Raw genomic sequence first — 15,085 nt, forward strand, 5'->3', positions numbered from 1 at the left:
ATGAAATGGGGGGGCACGGCTGGTATAGTGTGCAATCGATGTATGCATATTGGAGCAGACTCAATACATATGTTTTTCTCATGCATCAAATTACAGGGGCTTATTCAACAATTACAGTGTTATATTGAAAGAATTACAAGAAAATCGATAATTCTTACACCAGAACTGATTTTATTTGGACTTTCATCAGATACATTAATTTTGGAACAACAACATTTGATTTTTATTATGTTACCTGAATATCGAGCATGTATAACCCAGGAATGGATCAATCCAATTCCACCATCGTTTTCTATGTGGAGAGCCCGTTTCTTAGCAAAACTTAATTTTGAATCAGCTATATACGCAACTAAGGGAAGGAAGAAGAGGCAACTAGGGATGAAAATATGGGCTCCGGTACAACAATGGATTCAAGAGGAAACGACCTAAAAAAAAAAATAAAAAAAAGGGGGGGGAAAGTAGTACATGTGTATATATATAGTCATTTGTGTAAACTTCTAAAAAATGACAATGCTGTTGTGTTACGAGGATGTTTGTAACATATAATTGTCTTAATTTCTGTGTGTTTGCAACCTGAAATAAAAAAAATAAATAAATAAAGGAAACATACTGCAGCATGGTATAGCAAAACCTTTGCATAGCACAACACAGTGCATCACAGATATATCAATTTCACACCATCAGGGATTAGTGGAAGCAAATGATGTGAAACTGCAGAAATTATGAATTTACTTCCGGACTCCTTGTTTTGCCAGGTTATGGATTTCTATCAAGAAAAAAGACAAGAAGCGATCTTGAATTTATGTGTATGTAGACACTTGGTGGTATACAAGGACACGCGTTGTAGATATTGGTTCATTGATCTGCGCTGGTCCCTTTTATTGGGTAGTTTCAGAATCTGTTTCTTAATTTGACCCCCTACATGTTTCTAAAGAGGTAGAAGCATTATCTCAACCAAGGGTAGCCATTTAAATAAACATTGAGAATAACATAGTGCTTGAAATCCTCAGATAAAATGGCTTTACAAGACACTTTGATGGGAAGCCGTAATTGCACCAACAACTGAAGCCACCAGTGCACTGCTGGAAGCTACTGATATGTTGGTGTAAACATGATTACTGACCCTGATCTGTTCAGACTAGAATCTCTTAATTGATGTTCTTTCTAGGAAACTTGATGAGATTTGCTTTCATCAAAAGGGCATTTAAGCTGTATGAAGACTTCTTGGACTTATTTTGGTCAACCAAAATAGTTCACATCTTCTGTGGTGTTTTAATTTTAAAATTAAAGAGGCATGGAATATTGAGGGAGCCACTATACCTTATTCAGCTTCTGTTCTATGAAACACTGCAGCTGGGATGTGTGGCTGCCAACAAGATCCCACCAACCAATTATCACATTAAAGGACTTCCAGCTGTACAACGGGTTACTGCTCCCTAATTCTCAGCCATAATGAGACTTATAATTTATTACAAAAAACAGTTCCATGCACACAAAAAGATTAAAATCTTGCACTCTGCTCTATACAACAGTCAATCAATTATTAGACTCCCTACCAAAAAGAAGTTTGAAAGAAAATTGTGTTTACCCAGGGCTGGCGAAGAAAGAAAATATTTTTGACCATTCATTAGAAAATTGATACGATGGAAAACTACCTGGAGAAACACCAAGAGCGCTGTAAAATGGAGTGCACAGACTGTTGCACTGCTACAATGCATAAAAATGTAGATGCTTAGGTATTTGGATGAGTATCATTATGCAATTTTATAGAATTAACGAAGGCTCTAAGAGAGTATTTTGCCGAAACTCAGCCCGCCCTGTGGAGACACATCAGTCTGAACTGCTACCTTCCTTGTACCGTTCTGAAGATATCAACTGTGATACAAAGAAATTTATGAAAGTATACCTTGTTTGTAATTCATGCATTTATCCCAAGGCAATAGACCAAAATGCCATGGAAAATGAAAAAGGAATTGCCAGCCGGGTAAGAGTATATGCCAACCTTTGTTGATGTTGTAAAATGTGGACCAACGACGCACATGCCGCAGTGTAGTACGCCTGGTGGAGGACTTCCGGCACTGTTAACTTCATGTTCGTAAAATACTGCCCAGTGTGTTCCATCAGAAACCAAATGATTGTCTCTGTCAATCAGACGCCTTCTGTTCAACAGCCTATACCACTGTGGAGCCAGCACCACCCGCAACAGGATACAAGTGCATCCTTTCCAACTGGGGACTCCAGATCAACAAACATGCAGACAACAACACTCCAAAGGGACAGATAAATAGGAGTACTAAAAAGCTATGAAATGGCTGAGCAGAAAGATACTACTGAACCTCATAGTGATTGGGAAAAAAAAATTATGATTTTCAGAATATTTTGAAATCAGGCATCATTTGAGGATTGTACGTCACAATAACACCTACAGAAACACTGTATGTTGTCCCCAACATTGTTTAGAAAAATATTCTCCCACTTGCATGCACATTTTGTAATTTCTCAAATGGGGCGATATTTTTGCAGATCTTATTTAGGACAGAATATTTATATATGTTGATATTCTGACAGCAATATTCTGGTCCCATATGCCCCTTGGGAAAAGGACACTTTAGCAATATGTATCTGGCCCGGGGACAGTGAAGCAAATTTACCCCAATGTTGAAGGCACTCTTCACATCATAACTGGAAAGAGGGGAGTTGAACGTGAGTTAACAAGAGATGTTGAAATACATTGATATTAATGACATTTCAAAATGTTAAGGCTACTTGATGGCGGGATACTTTCGATTTGCACCAGAGTGTCCCTTCTTTTGGAAAACTCTTCATGCGGAATGTGATGTTCTAATTTTGATGATCAAAGAACAGCCTTACGAATAAAAGAGTCATAATGCCACTTGCAGGAAGTCATTTGCAAAGCCATTGAGCTTGACAACTTGCTGACTGGATCAATGGAGACCTGCAGATTGTCCACTTTGGAGGTTTTTTCCATAACCCATCATCTCTAAGAAACACGCTTTGTGGTGATTAGACTGTCTGCAATCTGAGATAAGGGAGGGTTAAATGCATGATGATAAGGTGGACCTCTGGAGTTTTGTGGAGCTGTGGTCTACTGTACTATGCATTTCTTGTTGGTAAACCTCCTCTGAACAAGACATAGAGCAGGAAACCTAAAAATAAATTTCCAAGAAAGAATTTCAATTTTCCATAGGTGAAAGGGTAGCTCATTCCATTTCTTCCCTGTTAGGTAGGAGAAGGAGCAACCTCAGCATCTGGTACGTCGGATGCAGGGGTCAGGGTTAGAGAAAGGGACACGTGGCAGAGGTGTCTGGTAAACTGATGGAAGTTCAGGCAGTAGTTTAAGAAGGCTGGTCTGCCTTTCTGTAGGGCCTTGTGTGCATGAGTCGGGAGCTTGAAATGGCATCTTTTCTGTACAGGGAGACAGTGGAGTTCCCTGAGGTAGGGGGTGATGCGGGTTCATCTAGGGAAATACAGGACGAGTCTGGCTGCAGTGTTCTGTAAAGTCTGTAGTTGTCAGAGAAGGTGAGCTACGATCCCTGCGCAGAGAACAATGTGGTAGTCCAGATGGCTGGAGATGAGGGACTGGGTGATGGTGCTTCTTAAACTTTTGGGTAGCCATTTGAATATCTTACAAAGTATATGGGGGATAAAGAAGCAGGAGGAGGAGATGGAGTTGACATGAGTCGTCATGGTTATCTTGTTGTCCAGAATGATGCCTAAATGTCTAGTGTGGTCAATGGGGTTAGGAGCGGGCCTGAGTTCTGAGGGCCACCAGGCTGCATCCCACAGGAATGTTTTGTTTCTGAAAATCAGTAGCTTTGTCTTGTCAGTGTTGAGCTTCAGGCCGTTGTCCTTCATCCAGTTCACAACATGTGGCATGCAGTTTTGGAAGTTGATTTTGGTGTTGGTCATATCTTCAGAGAGGGAGAGGATGAGATGTCTGTTATCGTCGTAGCATCCATGGGCTTTGATGATGCTGATCAGAAGTGTCATATAAGTGTTTAAGAGGGTTTGGCTGAGCGAGGACCCTTGGGGTACTCCACAAATGATTTTCTTGGGTTTAGAGGTTAAGGGGGATGGCAGACTTTTTGCATTCTTCCAGTGAGGAAGGAGGCAATCCATCTGAAAGTAGCTTCTTGGATGCCTATGTTTTGCAGCCTTGTGATAAGTGTGTGTTGGGAGAACATATCGAAAGAAGCTGAGAGGTCCAGGAGGATCAGAGCCAGAGTCTCTCGTCAGTTGAGTAGAGCTCCGATGTCATTGGTAGTCGTGATGAGGCCTATCTCAGTGCTCTGATTGCGGCAGCATCTGGATTGGGAGGAGTTGAGTAGGAGTTTCTGTTCCAAATATGAGGAGAGTGGTTGATGGATTTGTCTTATACTTTGGCCAGGAACAGGAGCACGTAGACTGGTCAGTAGTTGTTGAGTTTGCTGGGGTCTCTCAGTGGTTTCTTTAGTAGGGCATTGACTTCTGCATGTTTCCATTCCTCAGCGAAGGTGGCTGTGGCAATTGAGGTGTTGAACAAGGTGGTGAGTACATGGCTGATTCTGGATTCACTTAGGTTGAATATTTGGTGAGAGCATGGGTACGTTGGGTCATGGACCAGTGGATCGAGTTCATAATGAAGGCTGTGTCCTCTGGGGTGAGCTGGCTCCATTCAGTTAGTTGATGTCTGTTTTGGTAGCAGGGTGTAGTATTGAGTCCACTCAATATTAGTAGAAAAAGTAAGTTTATTGGAAGGCAAGCACAGGAGGAAGGTAGGGTACAACCTACACAGGATTTCTTCCCCAGCAACTGTCCACACAGAAGCAAGAAGAGAATCCTATGACATAGAGGAATGTCAAAGCAAAACAATTCTAAAGCAAAACTTAAAGGGGCAACACAACACATCTTCTTCCTTATGAAACAAAAAGAAAAAAAACCAAAATAATTAACAAACAAAATCTTGTAACCATATGGGTTTGGAACAAACACGTTTCTTACCAATAACAGTATTCTTAGTACAATTGAAATCTTTAACAATGGTGTCATTGATGTTTGGATTAGAAGAACAACATTCATCTGCAATGTGAATATCATTAACATTTCCAGTGGAAACTAACACATCCTTATTAGAAACTTCTGGAATGGCTTCATTGTTAATATCTCCACAAATGACTTCGTTAGAGGTAGAAACAGGAATAGAAGTATTTTCAGAAGGAGCAGAAATATTTTCAGAAAAGAGCAAACCACCATGATCCTCTTTTTGAACAACTTGAGGAACTGGAGAGATATTAGGAACATTTGCAGAATTATCAGCACAAAAATCCTTCTTCCCTTTGTAAATAGCAATTCTCTTTAAATTCCATACTTTACCATCACTCAACAGAACAGCATTACGTAACACTTTCTTAATCATCAAAGGTTTAGAAAACTGAGATTCACCTTTCCGAACCTTCCAGGGTTTTTTAACTTTAACAAACATCCCAGTTTCAACCTTCGCAGAACCAGAAGCGAATTTATTGTCAAAATTCCTCTTATATTGGAGATGTTTTTCAACAATATTGCCTTTTATTTCGTTAATACAAATATCCAAACAATCTTTCTTATGCAACCAATTTGGATTGTACTTAGTCCTAGCGACACGACCTCTCATAATTTCAAATGGAGACAGCTTTAATGCATCATGAATATTGGTTCTGTAGGACCAAACGGCTTTGTAAACACCAACTTCCCAATCTTCACCTTTCAGTCTAGTAAGTTGAATGGCACTCTTCAACACTCTATTAAATCTCTCATATAATCCATTACCACTCGGATTGTATAATGGAGTAGTTCTATGAATTATACCTGTTCTGTCAAAATAAGATTTAGCTAGTTTTGATAAGAACTGGACACCATTGTCACTAATAATTTGAGTAGGTAGGCCCTCCTCCATAAAAACGTTATCAATAAATTCCAAAACAGTAGCTGATTCAACTCTGTCTACAATGGTGATGCAAGGCCATCTAGAAAAAATGTCAATGATAGAAATCACGAATTTGTGACTGTCACCAATAGGACCCATAATATCCATTGCAACAGTATGCCAAGGACCATCAGGAACAACTGGTACACACATATCAGGTTTCAAAGTGTTAAGTACTTTATCAGAGTTTGAACAAACCACACACTCACGTACCATTCTTTCAGACATGACGTCAATACCAGGCCACCAGTACCACTGTTTGATATTCTGCTTGGTCTTGACAATCCCACAATGATCCTTGTGACATAACCCTAAAATGGAATTCCTCAAAGTTACAGGAGGAACGGCTTTGTCACCACGAAAAATCGTATTATCCAAAACAGTAAGCTCATTCCTGACCTCCCAAAATGGCTTAAGATCAAGTGATAACTTGCTTTTCTCCAGCCAGCCTTCGCGAATAGAAGAAATAACAGAGGTCAAAACATTGTCTTTTATATACTCCTCAGCCCAAGCTTTCTTTTCAATGCAAAAAGGGTTCTCATCATGAATAAGAGCAATTTGAAAAGAATCCCACTCATTAATTGTACACTCTTGCAAGTCAGAGGGCATGCGCGAAAGAAAATCAGCAATTACATTGCTTTTGCCTGGAAAATATACGATTTTGATTAAAAAGTCTTGTAAACGCATAGTCATCCTAGCAATTCTAGCAGTGGCATTATAAAGACCATCAGTGGAGAGTAGATTGGTAAGGGGTTTATGATCAGTTCTAACTACACATCTTTTTCCCCAGACAAAACTTCGAAAATGTTCTAAAGATCAAACAACAGCAAGAGTTTCCTTTTCAATAACAGAAAATTTACTTTCAGGAACTGAAAGGTCCCTGGACGCAAACGCAACAATGTGTTCTTTGCCAGAACTGTCAATTTGCGAAAGAACGCTTCCCAAACCCTTGTTACTGGCATCAACAGTAATGACGGAATCAAGGTCTAAATCAAAAGGGGATAAAACTGGAGCATTGATAATGTCGGTTTTAATACCATTGAATTCATTTTCACACAGAGCAGACCACTCGAATTTGACTTTACTTTTCAAAAGTTGTCTAATATTAAAAACTTTACTAGAGAAACCTTTAACAAATTTAGAGTAGAATTCTACCATTCCAAGGAATGACCGGACATCATCCTTACTAGTTGGGGAGGGTGCTTCTTTAATGGCATCCACTAGCTTAGGTTTAGTTGAAACACCATCTGAACAAAGTACATGACCTAGATAAGTTACAGATTTAACCCCAAAATGACATTTGGAAAACTCAATGGTTAAACCTTTATTTTCCAAAATACTAAGAACCTCTTAAAGAATGGAATTGTGTTCAACCTCATCTTTTCCAAAAATTAAAATATCGTCTTGGAAAAATCTAATTTTAGGATGTTTGCCAAATAACTGGTGCATAATACGTTGGAAAATGGCAGCAGCAGAAGCCAATCCAAATGGCATCCTCTTATATTGAAAACACCCCATAGGTGTAATAAAAGCTGTAAGATGCCTGCTGTCATAATCTAAGGAGATCTGATGGTAAGCAGCAGAAAGGTCCAATGTAGAAAAAATAGTGGCACCCTTAATGGAAGACAACATTTCAGAGATCTTGGGTAAAGGAAACTTATCAACTACAATGTTCTCGTTCAAATGGCGAAGATCTACACATAGCCGAATTTTGCCATTTGAACGTCTGGCGATAACAACTGGAGAAATCCATTCGGAGGATTCTATAGCTTCAATTATATCCTCTCCAACCAACTTCTCCAATTCTTTTTCCACATCACTACGAACCAAAATAGGTATATTCCTAGCTTAAAAAATTTTAGGATTTGCATCACTCTTCAAGACAATACGATGAGAAAACCCTTGAAGATTATCAATTTTGCCACTAAAAACTTTGGGGAACTTTTTAAACATGGAATCACCAATTTTTTCACCATCATTAATTACTAAAACTGGTTCCGGACTATTGGGATTAAGAATAATATCTAAATCTCTCTGACAGAAGGACCACGTTTAGACACATAAAGTTTTCCCAGGGAATCCCTGTCCTTAAATCTGAACTTTAAAGGCTTGAAGCCAATAATCTCAATTTTTCCCCCCCAAAACCCTTCAGGAGAAATATCAGAAGCATAAAAATCATTACCCAAATATTGTGCAAAATCAGAATTCCACACTCTCTCATTAACAATTGTGTAAGGGGAGCCAGAATCTGCATAAATATTAATGGGAACACCACCAATTGACATGTTACATATTGTTTTTTTAAGGACATTTCCTTTGAAAGAGTCATTGATGTTGAAAATATAAACCTTCTAAAGTGGTTTCTGAATACACTCATCTTCCATAGAACAATGTCTGACTTTTTTAATGCAATCATCTTCAACAGAACAATGTAAAACTTTTCTAATAATATCTTCCTCATCACTAGAAGAAGAATCACAAATCACCTTCACTTTCTTACTCTTAGATCTGTAACAAGCTCTGGAATAATGGCCAATTAATCCACAATTGGAACATTTTTCCTTAATGGCTGGACACAATTTAAAATTAGCCAAGTGTGAACTACTACCACATCTGAAGCACTTGAGCTTATCAGGATTTTTAACCTCAACAGACTTAGGTTTATTTTGAAACTTCTGCTTATAACTAGACTTACTTTGAACTTTAGACACAGTATGTTCGGAAACAACACTAGAATCAGAACAAACTTTATCATTAATCTTAATGGCTTTAGCACTGCGGCCAGAAAGTTCTGCTTTCCTAACTATAGCCAAGACATCCTTAAGGTCAGAATCACCATTAATCCAAAGTCTATCTTGGATTGATGGGTCAGAAGCATGCATTACAACTTGATCCCTTATAAACTGTTCTTGAAGGTGATAAAACTTACAATCATCTGCTATCTTTTTCAATTCAGAAACATAAACATCAATAGTTTCTCCAGGTTGTTTTTTCCTGCGAAAACATTTATACCTGGTAATACCTATACAAACTTTGGGAGAAAAATGATTATCAAAATCTATTAATATATCATCAAAAACATTAGATTCTCCACCACCAGTACATTTTGACATGTCTTCATACACTTTTAAACCACCAGCACCAAGAGAATGTAAGAATAACTTCTTTTTCCTTTCCGGTTTCATTTTTCCTTCTTCGTCGATAGTATCAATAAAGTCAAGAAAATACGCTTTCCATTGAAGCCACTTCATGCAAGGTTCTGAACCAGATGGCCAAAAGGCTTGAGGCGATTGAATAGTAAAATTTTGAGTAGCCATGAGGAAACAGAAAGTTTCTATAAAAAGAAATGAAAAGGAAAAATCTTACTTGATGAGGTTGAAAAACTGGAAATACAGAAAATAAGAATAATAATGTAAAAAGTGTGATGAATGAGAACGCTGTTGAACGCTGTCTTAAAATAAAGAAATGAAATTTAAAAATGTTTAATAATGAAGAAACGCTGCTTGGATGAGTTCGCTGTTGAAAACTGCCATAAAATGAAGGAATGTTGTTAAAAAAAAAATACTTGACGATGAAGAAACGCTGCTTAAAGACCCTTGACGAAACACGGCTGAAACGCTGGATGCGTTACTATGAAAACCATAAGATGGCCGCCGGCGTCCTACGTCATAACGCGACGTGCGTAAAGACGTAATGATGTAATGTGCATCGGAGCGAAGGTTGCTGTAGAACGAAGAACAGAAGAGCGAGGCAGAATGAAAGCGCTCGACCAGGTAAAGACTTGAATAACTGTTCAACTTCGGTTTCAAAAGATGCACATTTCACCAATAGAGTTTAAAGTTAAAACAAACTGACCCTGAGCCAGAATAATGGAGATAGATTAGATCTCTCAATTGAATGCGCATAAAACGGAAGTTCTGGGTCAATAAAATAAAGGTCTTTACTCACATGGGTGTTGAAGAAAAGGCAGTTTAACGAAGGAGTCAAACGAAGTAGCAGTAGTAAGAGTAGAAGCAATGAAAAGCTGTTTCGTGGGGTGAAGAGTCTTCAAAACATCAAGGAGTCATTCCCAAAGTCGAAAAATAAATGAAGAAATGATTTTCATTAAAAAAATGTCTTCCTTGTAAATAGGTAAAAATATGAAAAAATGTTTAAAATAAAATCATCAGGGATCATGGGTTCCTAGTGCTTCCTGGACCTCGTCGCCAAAATTGTAGTATTGAGTCCACTCAATATTAGTAGAAAAAGTACGTTTATTGGAAGGCAAGCACAGGAGCAAGGTAGGGTACAACCTACACAGGACTTCTTCCCCAGCAACTGTCCACACAGAAGCAAGAAGAGAATCCTATGACATAGAGGAATGTCAACGCAAAACAATTCTAAAGCAAAACTTAAAGGGGCAACACAACAAAGGGTCATTGTTGCTTGAGGAAGTTGGTGGCCTTGAAGTTTCTATAGATATTGACGATCTTGCTGTGGAAGAAGTTTGCAAGGTTGTCGCATAATTCCTTGAGAGAGTAATGTTTTTTGTTGCAGCTAAGAGGTTGTAGAATTTTTTAATGATATTGAAGAGTTCTTTGCTGTTATTAGAGCTTGATTCGATGCATGAGGTAAAGACCTTTTTATTCGATTCTCTCAACTGATTGGTAGAGTTTGAAGGCTGTTTTGAAGGCAGTCCTTTTGGTCATGTCCTTGTTCTCTTTTCTAGTTGTATACAGTGCCATTTAGCAGCTCTGAGGTCTTCAGTATACCAGCTAGCCTGCTTGGTGGACCTTTGGTGGGTGTTGTTGCCGATAGGAGAGACACTGTTGACGCGGTTGGTGATACAATTGTTGAATTTTCTGACATTTTGGTCGAAGTTGTTGGAGGAGATGGGGTGGGTTGTGTTGAGGGTGGCGATCCATGTGTCCTTTGAGAATTTGATCCAGCTGTGCTGTGGGGCATTGGGCAAACTGGGGTCGGAGGTCGGTGAGTTGGTGATGTTCAAGTTGAGGTTATAGTGTAAGGAACAATTGCAAACCTTTGTCTCTTTTTCTCACTCCATTATGGTCAGTTGATAATTGCGTAGTTCATTTTGCAATTCTCTTTTAATGGACAATTTATTAATACAAAGCTTATATAGTAATAGCATATATTTTATTGAGAATGGGTGTCTCTGTGGCTCAGCTGTTTTGCAGCATGCTCCGGGTAATGCTTACTATGGGGTTCAGAGGGATGGCACATGTGCTGTATTTCTTTGCCTGGCTGTGTGGTGATGCTGCCCACTAACCGAAGCATGCATGTCCTCTATCAGTTGTCTCCTGAGCTGTATTACTACATACACCCATGGCCCTGTACTGGATAGTCCTACCAGCTACCTTACAGGGACCACACCCGACCATGATTTGTAATCTCCATCTGTCCCCTGCAGCAAGGTGCGTGTTGACAGCATGGTGGGCTGGACTCTGTCCTAAAGAAGTAACAACTGTAATTAATAATAATGTTCCCAATTGGAGTCAAACTATGAAGATGAAACAACTCTTTCTTTAAAGCACTTACACATTGCATTAACATGACCCCAGAGGCAAAGTGTATTAAGTGGAAATTCTCTCTCTCTGGCCAGCAGAAGGTGGACATCAAAACTATTCTTCCTTATGGGTGTCAACAATTTAAGGACTGAATTAAAATAGTTGCTCTTTTTTTTTTTCTTTTTTTTTTGTCCTCATACGCCATCAAAGATATTTTCGGTATTGATTATACTGAGAATCTTTATGGAAGCTCTTTTTGCAGACACCCAATATGAATCTTACGGTACCACCATGTCTATAGTCAGCTCAGTCTTAAACTTTACCAGACCCTTGGACTGATCTTAGGGTGTTTCGTTCCGCAGAAAGGCATAATCATTGGACAAAGTTGATTTAAAGTCCATCGAGCCAGTTAATGCAAGGAGTCCAAAAATGCTTCCTTCTCTTCCATACCACTTTATCTAGGCTAAGAGTGTGCCTGATTGCCCTGACCCAGTCTAAATATATTGGTGCCTTAGTACTCAGCCACAATTTACATATTTCTCTCCGTGCTAAAATAATTAGGTATAAAAATAACTTATTACTATCTTGAGATACTATCTCATAATTGGAGGGAATTCCAAAAAATATTTGTTGTGTACTAACCTGTATTTCATACCCAAAGAGGGCTTTCATACCTTCTTGTACTTCAGACCAAAATTGTGATAGTTCGGGGCAAGTCATAAACATATGGAGATCATCCGCTTTTTCCAAAAAGCACTTTGGACAGCAAGGAGTAGGCCCCTTTGAAATCTTAGCAATCCTGGCCGGAGACCAGTATACCCTATGGAGAGAAAACAAGTGGTTCCGCTTTAAATTGGCAGGTGAGACCGTAAGATGTAGCAAATCAAAGGATACTTGCCATAAGGTCTGCAGGTCGGCATCCGGAACTTGGTCTCCCCATAGGTGTTCTGGGAGGCAGAACTCTCCGTCCTCTCCTTCAAGTAATGTCTAATGCAAATAGTTGCTCTTGTCTCCTAAAATATATTGAAAACAGATGGGGAGAGGTGAAGTTCTAAAGTAAAGGCTAGTGGTAAAGATAGCTGGTTCCACTTTATTTTTGTACAAGGCATTTTAATCTGCTGCACTAATACAGTTAGCAGGCATGTCAAAACACTCTTTAATACCTGCCAAGCCTCTGATCTGATAAAAGAGAAAGTATTTAGCAGTCAGGCATTTCGAGGCACTCAATTTTAAGAGTTGTCCTTTGCTTTCTAGCTGTCCTATACATCTATTGTCAGTTATAAACACCTATATAGACGTAACTAAGGCTTTAACACTTTGCAGAATGCACTTAATATTATTAGGTCAACAGTTCTAGGACTCTGCAGTTTATTTCATTGTCTTTCTATGGTGGGCTACTAAATTGCATACCTGGCAACCAATTGGCTCTCAAATGAAGATGAGTCCAGATGTTTAAGAGAGTGACCCCATTAAAGTAAATAAAAAACATTTTGGAGGGTGATGTAGGTTTCCAAAGAGGGCGACCTAATATAAGTCCAACGAGCATGTTGCTTTTTAGGAGGATGTCTCCTATTGAAAGAGGGTGACACCTGCCAAATGAGAGTAAGATGACATGTAAAGGACTGTGTAACATGGTATGTTTTCATATCCACATTCAATTTGCAAATTTCTACCTTTTGTATGGTGTCGTAGACTTTAGAATTCTGTCACCCTTTTAGGGTGGTTCTCGAAAATCTTGTTGACTGATTGGAGTCACTGTGGTTTCAGGTCACTTCATATATGAATAAGATAAATATGTACAGTGTAGAGTACAATTAATGGAATTCAAATATGTTTCTTAGAAAGAATGCAATAAATGTACAGCGTGACTGTTTTGTTTATTTTGAGGGTGAGGATTTTGTAGTGTTCTCAGCCAAAAGTGTCCAAGATGTTTAACCACTGGCCAATTCACAAGCTTTTTAACTATATATAGTTACAATGTGAGAGTCATTACTAGGCTAAATAACATGCTACTCTGTGTATTTTTTAGGTTTTAATTTGTTGGTTTTTTCTTTGTATAAAAAGGCAACAACAAAACATAGTGGAAGTGCCACTTGAAAGAACCCTTAACCCCTTCGATGCTGATGATGGCCCCAGCCGTAATGCACTACGGTGGGCGTGTGCTGATGATGGCTGGGGGCCGTCATAAACCCGCCCACTCGCGATTCTGGCGCAGAATCGCGGCCGCGCCCAAGGGGTTAAATCACTGATTTAAACACTCTAGTCTACTAACCTTTACTGCGGTCAATGCCTATGAATGCCTATGAATGCCCACTTCTAATTTAGATTGTAATATAATTTCTGAGTGCAAAATTAGTTGAGTTTAAATAAAAAAAACAGGATGATGAAGGCACCCCATATGGCGGTGGGCAAGTTCTCGCTTCCGCTCAGGTTCACTTACCATCTCCCAGTTTGCCAAAACAAGGTATAGTCCCAGTTGTTGCTGCTGGAAGTCCCATGTCTTCCAGCAGTATGATGGGAAATAAGGTTGCCAGCTGCTGTGTTTACTCAACGTCTGTTATGGCTAGTAGATGCCTCGAGGGGCAGCTGGGCAGACTGTTCACTGCACCTGAAGCTCTGTCTCTAGAGCGAGACATTTAACTAGAAGGAAAAAGTGCCCTCGCTTGCTCCACCATCAGAAAACTAACTTAGTGCCCCAACAAAGAAGAGGCTGTCAGAGTAGGGCATCAGACTATCCGCCAGCCGTGGCTCCTCTGCAATGGTGGAGGAGCGTCACCCCACTGCCTGGCAAAGCGCCAGCAAATGAAAAATAAAATGATGTTCTAGCATCATTTTATTTTTCGTTAGCCGGTTCTGAGCCAGCTTGTGCAGGGAGGGGCCGGGCATGGGCAGGGGGAGGAGGAGTGCTTGTGCACTCCCTACGTGCGCATATGTGTTTGTCCAGCCGCCTCAGGCCGACCAAAACACACATGCACACTTTGGTTTATTCAGCACCGGTTCCTTCAGCAGCCGGGCTGGAGAAACCCCAAAGTTTCCCTGACCTGAGTGGAGCGTCTTTCCAGGGATTGGATGGGAGTCTGCCTCTGGGGTTGCTGGGACCGGGAAAAGGATAGCAGGAGCGACGTGGGAGGCGGCCGGTGACTTAAGGTAAGTTCTTATTTTATTATTACTAATACGCCTCCCCGTGCACTCCCCACTACGTGCCACTCACCCGCCCCAAAACCCTTTGTTAGTGGCGTGCGCCACTGCTATCTGCCCAATTTAGAGTGGATGGTCTCATGTACTTTTTTCTGCCTATCTCGCCAGATAAAACTCAGCAGCGGCTTCTCCACAATGGAGTAGGATCATCGCCCCACTAGTTCAGATGTGTACTATTGTTTTATTTTTTTGCTGCTGGCTCTGAGCCAGCATGTGCAGGGAGGGGTGGGGCCAGGCCATGGGATGGGGGAGGAGGATTTGTATGCGCACTTAGAAGTGCACATGTTAGTTTGACCGGCTGTCTTAGGCCAGCCAAACTGACGTGCACACTTTGCTTTCTCCAACACAGCTGTATTGTACAGCTGGGTTGGAGAAACAGCACAGAATCCCTGTGCCTGAGCGAGCTTCTTTTCAG

The sequence above is a fragment of the Lissotriton vulgaris genome, chromosome 11 (genome assembly GCF_964263255.1).
Source record: "Lissotriton vulgaris chromosome 11, aLisVul1.2, whole genome shotgun sequence".
In the NCBI taxonomy this organism is placed as follows: domain Eukaryota; kingdom Metazoa; phylum Chordata; class Amphibia; order Caudata; family Salamandridae; genus Lissotriton; species Lissotriton vulgaris.